Below are 10963 nucleotides of genomic sequence, written 5' to 3' on the forward strand. Positions count from 1 at the left end.
ATGGGAAGGTGATTTGGGGCTTCCCCCAGCCCCGAGGGGCTAAACCAGCCCCCAGTACCCCCAGTGCCAGCCCAGCAGGGACACCCAGAGCCAGCCCCAGCCTCTGTGGTGCCTTCTGACTGCCATAACCCAACGCCTCCCACATCCCCACCACGCTGGCAGCAGCTCCCAGCCTCTCCCCAGCCCAGGGCCACCCCTTCCCCCAGCTCAGAGCATCCTCAGCCTGGCTCAGGCTGGGGGGGGGACACGGTGCTGCCAGGGCTGGGGGATGCCACCGGCCCCACGGGCAGCGAGCGTGTGGGGATGGGGCCCCTGCCCCCTTGGCATCAGCCTGCAGGGGCAGGTGGAGGTTGGCAGGGGCTTGTTTTGGGACTGGAAGTTACCCACCACTGTGTCTCTTATTTTTCTTTTTATTTTGTTTCTTTTATCTTTTTTTCTTTTTTTCTTAAATAAAAGACCAGAAAAGAGGAAAAAAACCCACCCCAAAAAGCAGAAACCAAAAGGTGTTGCAGCACTGGGAGGGGCTGGGGGGCTGCTGGGGGGCTGCTGTGCTGCTGGGGGGCTGCTCCCTCTGCTTCTGGGGCTCACACACACACACACACACACTGCCAGGGGTGTGGGGGGCACGGCTCAGCTCTGACCCCCCACCCCTCACCTCAGCTCTGAGCACTTTGGGGTCAAAGTGATGGATTTGGGGTTCCCCCCTGGAAAAGGTTCCCTTTTTAGGTAGCCTGATGCAAGGCTCATGGGCAGGGGGCAGAATGCTGCAGCCCCCATCCCTGCTGGCTCCCCGTGCCTCAGTTTCCCTGGCAGACAAGCAGCAGTGGTGCTTTGAAAGCTGCTTGCAGGAGTTTCTCAGTTTCTCCCCTTTAGTGGCCTTAAAACTTACCTGAGAGCTCTGTGCTGGTGCATTCCCATGGGAGAATGGAGATGTGCTGGGAGGCCAGGTGGCTGAGGCAGGGACTTTGGCTTTCCTGTGCCCCTGTGAAGGAGCCAGCTGTGAGTGAAGGAGCTGCTGAGCTGAGAGGGGCTCTGAGCAGTGCCCTTAACCCAGCCCTCTTCCCTGCTTGGAACTGCCCAGCCTCCTGCTGAAAGGAGCACAGATGGGTATTTGTTACAAAGGGAGAAGAGACACAAAGGAAAGAAGCAAAGGAAGGAAAAGGGGGGGAAGAAAAGTGTCCAATAAAGTTTTATCATTGTGATAAGACCCAGCAGCACCTGACTCTTGGTCCATGAGCGTGTCCTGGGGGCTGCCAAGGTAAGAGGTGGCAGGGGAGGGTGACACAGACCCTCAGAGGTCAGGGGCAAGGCACAGTGGCAGGGGAATGTCCCCAGAGCTGCAGCTCTGCCAGCTTTTGCCCCACCTTTCCCCTGGCAGGGCTGGCTGCTCACTCTCTCTGCCTGCTCCTCACCAGACCCAAGCTCTGGCACCAAAGCCCAGCGGTGCTTTGCCAGCCCATCACTTCCCATTTCAGCTGATGGAGCTGCCTCAGAGCCTTTGGGAAGGCAACACCCACGGAGCTGGGCAGCCTGAGCTGTTTGGGGGGGTTGATGATGCTCTTGTGCACACTCCCCCTCTCCCAGCTCATGTCCCACCAGCAGCTATTGCTACCTGGCCAACTTTGAGAGAGCAAAGAGAGCAAACCCTTCTCTGCAGCCACACAGCCATCTATTTATTGAGCTGTAAGTATGCATATGCTTGCAGCTCATCCATATGGATGTAGCTCTGAGTTACACAGCGAGTACCTGCCCAGCTCATGGCAGTGTGCATGCACAGGGCCATTTCTATGTGTGTTTAAAGCTGCATGTGTGCAGCTCCCTCTGAAAGGGCTTTGCCAGGTGCAAAGGGACGTGTGTGTGCACACAGACACATATAAATACACACACACTCCTAGCCCTGAGCAATCCCCATCACCCCACTTCTCAAAACCCACCCAATAGCCCAGGCAGCAGGAGCAAAAGCACTCACCAACACTTGAACTCCTACTGCCCTGAAGCTCAGCAGCAGAGGCAACAGAAAGCAGTGGGCACAACACTGGGGACAAAGCCCAGGCAAACAGGAACACTGTGAAGGCTCCTGTGGAGTCTGACAGTGCCTTGTCCCTTCCCCAGCTCTTCCTCTTCCCTCCCAGTGCCGTCATTTCATCCCCCCCATCAGCAATGACCATGGAATAAAACCAGCTGGGGACATCCCCCAGGACAGGCCACCAGCAGCCAGCTAGTCCCAAAGCAGCACCTTCCCCCCTTTATTGCTTCAGATCCCATTAAATAACCCTCCCCCCCTACAGCCAGATCTCACTGGAGGGAAAAAAGAGGTAAAACAATGAAGCAGCAGCCTCTGTTCCAGCTCCCTCCCCTCTCTCCCTCTGCCCTCTGTTTATTCTCTGCTGCCTCTTTCCCGTTGAGCATTTCACTATCTGCTCCCAGCAGACAGGGACACATTTGCATTTTAATGCAGGCTTGTGAGGCTGCACAAACCACCTGTGAGGAGGAGGCAGAGCTGGGGATGGGCACCCCAGCACCCCCATGTCCCCCCCCAGCTCCCACAGAGATGCTTGGTCCTCATGATGCTGCCTTAAAAGAAGAGGGTGTGCTCCCCCAAGCACCCAAACCCTTCAATGCAACACAGAGCAGGGTGAAAAGTGGTTCTTTTCCTCTGCTGGTGTCAGCCCCAGCTATGCCCCAGGCTCCCCCACTCCCCTTCTCCTCCATCCACCTCCCCATCACTTTCTGGTGCTTTGGTAACAACCAACAGCAGCTCTCAGGAACCACCCCCCAAATCCCACCTCAGCACATTTCTCTTGTGCTCCCCTTGTCTCCAGCCACATCCCCACCCTCTGCCCCTGACATTTCAGACACAGGCCCCAAAACCCAGGGCCACTGGAGGCTCTGATTGCTTTGCCCCAGCCTTGCCCCACGATGCCACTGTGGAGCTGCCCCACATCACAGGGGATGGAGGGAAATGCTCCACCAGCAGCAGATCTCTCTTGTGGGAGCACCCAGAGTAGCAGCAGCCTCTCTGCAGCCATCTCTGACTGGCCAGGAGAAGTTTAATTAAGGTGCTGCTCCCCCCTCTCCCTGTTGACATTAACTGGGCAGGATTTGCACAGCAGGCAGGATAATTACTTTGGTAATTGCACCATTATTTCTGGGGGCTCTCAGTAGCATTTTGTTCTTTGCCTGGCTCAGCAAAGATAAACTCTCCTGGGGAAAGAGGGATGTTCTCTTCTGCAGGGCAGCTGGAGCTGAATCTGACCCCCCCAGCCCCAGGGAGGGGAGCAGGCTGCAGATCCCCAAAACACTCAGGAGCACCAGGGAGGTTCCACAAGGGTTTGGGATCCTGCCATTCAACTGAATTTCACAGCATCCCAGCATGGTGAGGGCTGGAAGGGCCCTGCAGAGCTCATCCAGCCCCAGCCCCTGCTCCAGCAGCTTCCCCTGGCTCAGGGGGCACAGGAACGTGTCCAGGGGGGGTTGGAAACCTCCTGAGGAGCCTCCACACCCTCCCTGGGCAGCCTGGGCCAGGGCTCCCTCATCTCACAGTAAAGTAGCTTTTCCTTATGTTTTCAGGGTCCAGAGCCTGGCCAGGGGGCTTGCTGGCACCTTTTGGTGCTCTCCAGGACAGTCCCTTGGCCACCAGCAACTCCAGAGCCTTTCTGGGCTTTCTCTGCCCTTCCCAGGAACTGCCATTTGAAATCCTCAGCTCCAGAGATGGTTTGTAACCCTTGGACAACAGCTGGGTCAGCAGAGCTGGTCTGAGTTCCCAGGAGTGCCTCAGTTTCCCCAGTTGTGCCCCCAAGTGTCTCTCCCCAAGGCTGGGGCTGAGGAGATGTGGGATGCTCTGTCCCAGCTGCCAACATGCAACTGCTGCACAGCCAGAGGGTCCCTGCAAACAAAGCCAAAGCTCTGAGGCTGAGGGGATGGTGGAGCTCAGGGATGGAGCCCCATGGGGTGGGTGCTCCCCACGCTGGCCACAGCACCAGGACCCACGTTTGGCACAGAGAGCTGAGCTCCAGCTCCCCCAGGCTCATCCAAGGCCCAAAGACACTCTCAAGGTGGCATCAGGAGAGGCAGATCCTTGCTTTTGCAAGGCCTTTGCATTTTAAAGAAGCTTCTCCTCTTCCCATAAGGCAAAATGCTCCTTCTCATCCCACTGCCTCAGCCCTGCAGGGGGATCATTTCCCACAGCTCACAACCAAGGAGCTTTTGCCCACCACAGGCTCCCAGGGCAGGGCTGCTGGGCTGGCCCAGGCATCTGTGGGGCCAGATCTGTGTCCCCCCAGGACACCTCCAGCCTGCAGCAGAGGGCTGATGGAGAGCTGGAGCAGGTGAGGAAGCCTCACCCACAGCAATGAGAAGGGATCACTCCCTGCTCTGGGGTGCAATGAGCAGCCAGCTGGGCTTTTGCTAAACCCAGCCATCCCAGGCAGGGCAGGCTGCAGATGCTGCTGGGCATCCCTGCCAAAGAAAGGCCCCAATTTCATTACTTTGTGGATTTAAAGGTCACGAAAGAGCATCTTGTCTGACCTCCCATGACACAGCTCAGCAAGTGGCACCCAATTACCCAGCTGCTGAGGCTCTGCATTGGGTCCCATTAAGGGGTTTCTCTTGGCCATGATTGAAAACAAGGCTGTGAGAGCCCACAAAGGGCCAAGTCCCACCCTTTTGCCCCCATGGGAAGAAAATACCTTCAAATAGTTGGCTTTTGAGGGACAGATCTGAAGCCTCCAACACCTCTGGGGCCAAACCAGAGCAGGTTCTGGTGGCAGCCCAGGGCAAACACAGACTCTGGCCCCACAGATCCTCCTGCCCTGCAAAGGAACCTTCTGTTGCTGTTGTTGCTCTGTTTCTTCATTGAGAATCCAGACAAGAAAGAGCTCTGCAGGATGGGGGGCTGTGTGGTGGGAGAAACCACCCCTGGCCACGTTCCTGTGCCCCCTGAGCAGGGGAAGCTGCTGGAGCAGGGGCTGGAGCAGCTCTGGGGGGTCTCTTCCAGCCCCCCAGCAGCTGGGATCCTGTGATTGTGTTATTCTGTGTGAAACCTGCTCAGCCTGGAGGGAAAAGTGGCTTAAACTGGGATGCAACTGGGAAGGTGAGACTGGAGATGGTGTGTCCCTGCAACAAGGCTTCACCCACCCGTGCCTCAGTTTACCTCAGCACTGCCACATCCTCACTCTGCTGGGGAGCCTGTGACTCGCAGGCTCAGGGCTGTAGTCTCAGTAATTAATAAATTACTCTGCTAGGTAATTAATCACAGCTGATTTTCACCCTCTCCCTGGATTTACAGGGTCTAATTCTTTTGCAAGATGCTCTTTAGGACAGTTAAAACTTGACCCACCCTGGAGCAAACACAACCCTTCCTCAGCCCAAGCTTCCCCCCAGCCCCAGCTGTGTCCCCCTCATTGATCACTGAGCTGATGGCCCAACACACTGAGATGCTTTAGCCCAGGGGAGGGGTCAGGTCTTTTGGCTCCCTGTCCCCTGTACAAAGTGGTGGGTGCCCAGGCAGGGCCATGCAAAGAGTAATTGGAGGCAGCAGAGATCACACTGATGCCAGCAAATCCAATTAGGCAAGGGTTAAGCACTCTGCTGATGAAAAGCAGGGGTTCAAACTGCTGAGCCAGCAAAAGCTCTGCACTGATCAATGCCATGGAACTAATGTTGCCTGCTCCTGGGAGCCCACTCCTTTCTGTTTCAGCATTGATATCCATTTGGGCTGGCAGGACCCTGCTGAGCACATGAATAAACATCTCCCTGCCCTGGGGTGGGTGGGGGGATGTGGAGACAGCACCTTTCCCAGCCCTCCCACACTCACACTTGGACAAGATGAGGAACAGTTGCTACTCACATTGTGCTGTCAGATGGTCCTGGGGCTACTCAGGGACAGAGGAGGCTTCTCTGAGCTGTAGCTGTAATGGAGGAGGGGGGGGAAAATGCTGTTTAATGACTGATGTAACCCAGCTGCTGGTTTCTAGAGCTGGGGTCCTGCAGGGAGCTTGAGGGAGGTGAGCCTGGAGACATGAGGAGCACCCAGTGAGAGCTGACTCTAACCTGCACCCATCAGCACCTCTGCAAGAGCCATGAGCTGGTCTGAGTCCCACCATGGATCCTCCAGAGGCTGCTAAGGGCTGTGCTGCTTCTTCACCCATTGCCCATCCCCAGTATTGATCTGAGTTCCTCACAGCCACTCTGGGCACTGACCAGGAGCTTCAGAACCATCTAAAAGCAGAGGCAGCTCCATGGGGAATCAGAGCAGCCCCCTAAAGCAGCTCTCCCCATCTCAGATGCCTGCAGGCACCTGCCCAACATCCCTGTTTCTCAGGGTTAACCTCAGCAAATGCTGTGAATAGCCAGGGGGGGAAAAAACCCACACCAATAACCCCCCTAAAACACAAGCTCAGGCAGAGGTGATGGTGGGAGAGAGACCTGCCCTGGGGTCCTTTGTCCCAGCTGCTCAGAAGGCTCCTCATCACTCCCCATTGATGACTGCTGCTAAAGGGTGATGCACAAACCTGCTCTGGAGCTGTGAGGGGCTGAGAGGTGCCCAAGTGAAAGCTCCTCAGAGTGGGAGATGGGCAAGTGTCACCCTGCCCACTCCCCTTCTCCAGTGAGGCTTTGCATTAGCAACCCAGCCTGCTGTGTGCCTGCAGCTTCCCAGGACAGCCCTTGCAGGCAGGAGCTGCTGGAGGATGGGGAAACATCACCTGGGCTGTTCCAGGAGCGATGGGCTGTTTGCTCTGAGTCCCTCAGCTTTGTCCCTGCTTGGCCTGATCACTCCTGCCCCAAACACTGAGCCACTCCAGCAGAAACAAAAGACAGAGGGGGGGAAAACCCACATTCAAAACTAAGCCCATGTCCTTGTGCCACGTTTGCTTGGCTTGCAACAGGCTGCTTCCACCTTTTGATCTGAAGTTGCTTCCCCCTTGACACATCCCTTGATTGCATTCCCTTCTGTCCTGCTTTGAAAAGCTGGAAATCAGCTCAAGCCCCTTGGATTGGGGCTGGAACAGAGCAGGAGCACAGATGATGGCTTTGGAAAGGGATTTTTCCCCCCCTGAACCACTCCAGAACTGAGAAGAAGAAAAACTCACCCAAATAAATCTGTTGTTGGCACAGCTGAGGAGATATTGAGTGTGTGGAGGTCTCTGTTGGCCTTGGCTCAGCTCTGCCAACAGCTAAAGATGCCAAAATACTTGCAGTGAAAGCTGGAAGGGAGCTGGGAGGTTACAGGAGCAGGGTCCTGGTGGGCTTGGTAGAAGGAAGGTGGAGGAACATCCCTGAAGCCAGGATGAATCCCTCTGGCATGGAAATGAGCCCCTCTGGAGGGGTCTCCAGGCTCTCAGAGGGATGGAGAAGCAGCAGGTCCTGCAGTGTGGGGAAAGCTGCCTGCCCTGGCTCCTCACAGCACCACCCCTTCTCTTTCCCCTGGCAAAACAGGGACTCTGGGGGCTCTTCATAACTTGCTGAGATATTCTCTTGGGGTACCTGGCTGGCTTTTTGACTGGGTCCCCTCAGCTGCCTGGGGCCACATGGTGTGAAGTCACACACCCCCTACATGAGAAGCATCACAGCTCATCTCCACTTCAGCTGTGCTAAGCACAAATGCAGGGCTTGGGAAGCACTGGAGGGGTGAGAGAGACAAGCCAGGGCTTCCAGCAACCAACTCACTGCCATTTCACCTGGAAACAGCATTTGTGCTTCCCACCACAGCCTGATGGCATTGGGCTGCCTGTGAATGCAGCCAGGGCACCAGCACCCTCCTGCAGCAGCTCACTCATGTCATTACTGTGTTTCAGGTAGCTGCTTTAGAACTGCTTTACTTCCTCTCCACACTCAAAATGCTCCCAATTTGCCTCAAATCACTGCAGTGCACACACTTGCCAGCTCCTCTGCCTATTACCTGGTTTTGTGCTTAGGCTTTGCATCTTGGGTTATGATCAGGAGAGAGCTCTCCATCCATTAGCCTGGAAGCAAAGTCTCTCTGGGGCAGCTTCCCTGAGCTCTTAGGATTTGATTCCCAGCTAATGGCTGTACTTGAAAAAGAGATCTCTTCAAACCTTCCCTCCTGGTGCTTTTGGGTCTGGGGCATTTCTTACTCTCAAGACCTGAGCTCACTTCTGGGGGTGTTATGAAGTTTCTGGAAAGCCACTGCTGGAAGCTCCAGCCCCCAGCCTGTGGTGCTGGGATGCTCCATCCTCCTCTGCCATGGCTGTTTGCCCCAGGGAAGGTTTTGCTCCAAGGCTCACTGATGGCAACCTCCCCCTGTGAGCAGGCTGTGATTTCCCTCCTGCTCTCCCCAGAATCTCAGTGGTGTTCCTGCAGAGCATGGCAGGAGGTGCAGGAGGGCAAAGGCAGCCAGGAGGGGAGGTGGCAGCCAACCTTCAGGGGTTCCTCCCCAGCACAGAGAGACCTTTGAACCCAAGCTGAATGAGCCCTGACAGCTGGTGCACAGGGGCTGTGCTACACCTTCCACAGTGCCCCTGGCCCTCAGTGTGGTTGTTACCAGTCAAAATCCAGCTCTTTCCCCCATTTCTGACCCTCAGGGCTCACCTTGGCTGTCCCTTGTCCCACAGGCTCTGCAGGTGCCATGCTGCCCACCTTGCAAAGCTGCTGGGTCCCAGCCCAAGCTCATGTGCTGGTAAATCTGGGTTAAATCCTAATAGAAGGAGCAAAGATCCTCTTTCACTCCCCTGGACCATAACATGCAGAGCAGTGCCTGACCTGCCCAGTGCTCAGGGAGCTGGGCTGCAATGCAGGACAGACCCAGGCTGCTTGGGAGAACTCCAGCCCTTTGTCTTGCTGCTTTTTCCTCACCTTCCCTCTTTCTCCTCCCCCCCTGCTCCCAGCACCATGTGATCTGCAGCAAGATAACAGCTTCAATTGCTCCAAATTGCTTATTGAGGCCTCTGTGGTAAATCAATGGTGTTTAAATGGGATCCCAGAAGAGCAAACCCAACAACAGCAGAGGGGAAGGAGAGAAATGGAGCTGGTGGGCAGGGAGGAGAGACAGCATGGCAGGCTGACAGTGTTCAGGCTGTCACCAGTGACAGGCACTGGAGTCACTGGTGGGATACAGGAGCCAGGATCCATCCAACCCCCTTGGAAACTTGCCTGGGCAAAGCCAAGCCAGGAGTAAGCTTGGAAAAGTCTGAGCAAGCTCCCCTTGCTCTTTTGTCTTGGCTGTTACAAGCAAAACTGGGTTCAGCTCTGTAGCATCACACCTAGGACAGGATCCAGGGCACTGGGCTCCATGCAAATATCCCTGCAGCAAGGTCCAGAGCTTCTCTGCACAGGGCAGGGAGCCTGGAGCAGAGTCCTTGAGCCTCATGGTCACAACCTGGGCTAAAATCCCCCCCCACGTGTGTGTGAGTCCCTGAGCACCATCCCCATCCCAGCATGTGCCTGCACACAAAGCCACAACCCCCCTCCCAAAGCTGTTATCCCCCCCCCCAAATGGAATGTCTGAGTGAAAAACATCCCCAGTGCTCTCAAACCAAGAGCTCCTGGCTCTGTGCTCCAACACAGGACTCCTCATGTCCTTAAATAGCCACGTTGTTGCTTTTCAGAGCTCGCCCTGAGTGAGTGTGAGCAGAGATGCTGTCACTTAGCAACCTCCCCACTTTGGAGGACACAAAGGGAGGTGCTGATGGGGGGATTTTTGGCCTTCTTTGCAACTCAGGCCTGAAAATTCCCCCATGTGTGGCTGTGGGACAAAATGAAGATGCAGGCAAACAAAAGCACCATTAGACAGGTCAGTGAGGGGATGGGTGGGTGGATGGATGGATGGATGGATGGATGCTCCTCCCTTCAGGATCCTTCTCTCCCCTTTGATTACTGCACTAAGCAGCATCCCATCACCTGCATGGTCAAGGCAAGAAGCAGCCCTGCCTCAGCACAGCCCAAAGAGAGATGCAATGGATGGGAGGGATGGATGGGAGGTTGGATGGATGGGCTTTTCATAGGCATGGTGCTGCTCACAACGTCCCACCTGGCAAGAACCACATCACTTCAGTGGCAATCCCTCCTGCCTTTCAAGGACAGGATGAAAAGACACCTACCTAACCACAGGACAGGTTTTCTGTTGCTCTCTGTGGTCATTTCCCACCTCTGCCACCCAAAGCTGGAGCATCTCAGTGCAAACAAGGCTGTTGTAGAATGGCTCCATGAGGGATGTGTCAAAGCACTGGAGCTGGAGCAGAGGGTGGTAGTTCTGGGGCCATGGGGGTAAATGAACTTCAACTGGCTGCAGGGTGGGATAAAAAGCAGGTTATGAAACACATTCAGTCAGGTTTAGGGCAGGTTTTACCCCAGGAAAGAGAAACTGGATGGAGTTCAAAAGCCTTGGCTCTGGGATGAGCTGGTTCATGGGGTTCAGGTTAAAAGTGGGTGAGGATGAATGTCCCCAAGAGTCAGAGCCAAAGCTGTCACTGCAGCCCCAGGTGTGACATTCTGGCTCTGCTGCATCCCTCCTGCCTGAGCATCCCCAGATGACACCACAACACTGCCCATGGGACATTATCAACCTGAGGAGAGAGATGCTGATGCTTCTGCCAGGCCCTGCCCAGAGCAGGGAGAGCAGAGACCCTCCCCATGCATGATCTGCTCCTGGGGAGAGGCAGCAGATAAGCAGGAAAGGTGCAGAAACCACCTCAGTTGCAGGGTACAGGCTGAACAGGGAGAGCTGCAGAGGCCAGTGATGCTCATGGGAAGGAGTCCCATCCCTCCTCCCCTCCCTGCTCTGCTGAGTGTTTCTGGCTGCTGTGTGAGTCCCACTCCAACACCCCCCAGCAGGAGAAGGCTCAGCCCTGCTCTAAGCAAGGTGCCTGAAACACAGGCTCTGCTCTGCTTTACTAGACCACTTCTTACACACATGGAGCAAAACGCCACCAGCCTCATGAGTGCAGCTTGGAGGGACCCAGAGCCCATCAGGGGCTGTTCTGTGACTGCAAAGGAACCTTTCTAA

This window comes from Colius striatus, chromosome 20, assembly GCF_028858725.1.
Source record: "Colius striatus isolate bColStr4 chromosome 20, bColStr4.1.hap1, whole genome shotgun sequence".
Classification (NCBI taxonomy): domain Eukaryota; kingdom Metazoa; phylum Chordata; class Aves; order Coliiformes; family Coliidae; genus Colius; species Colius striatus.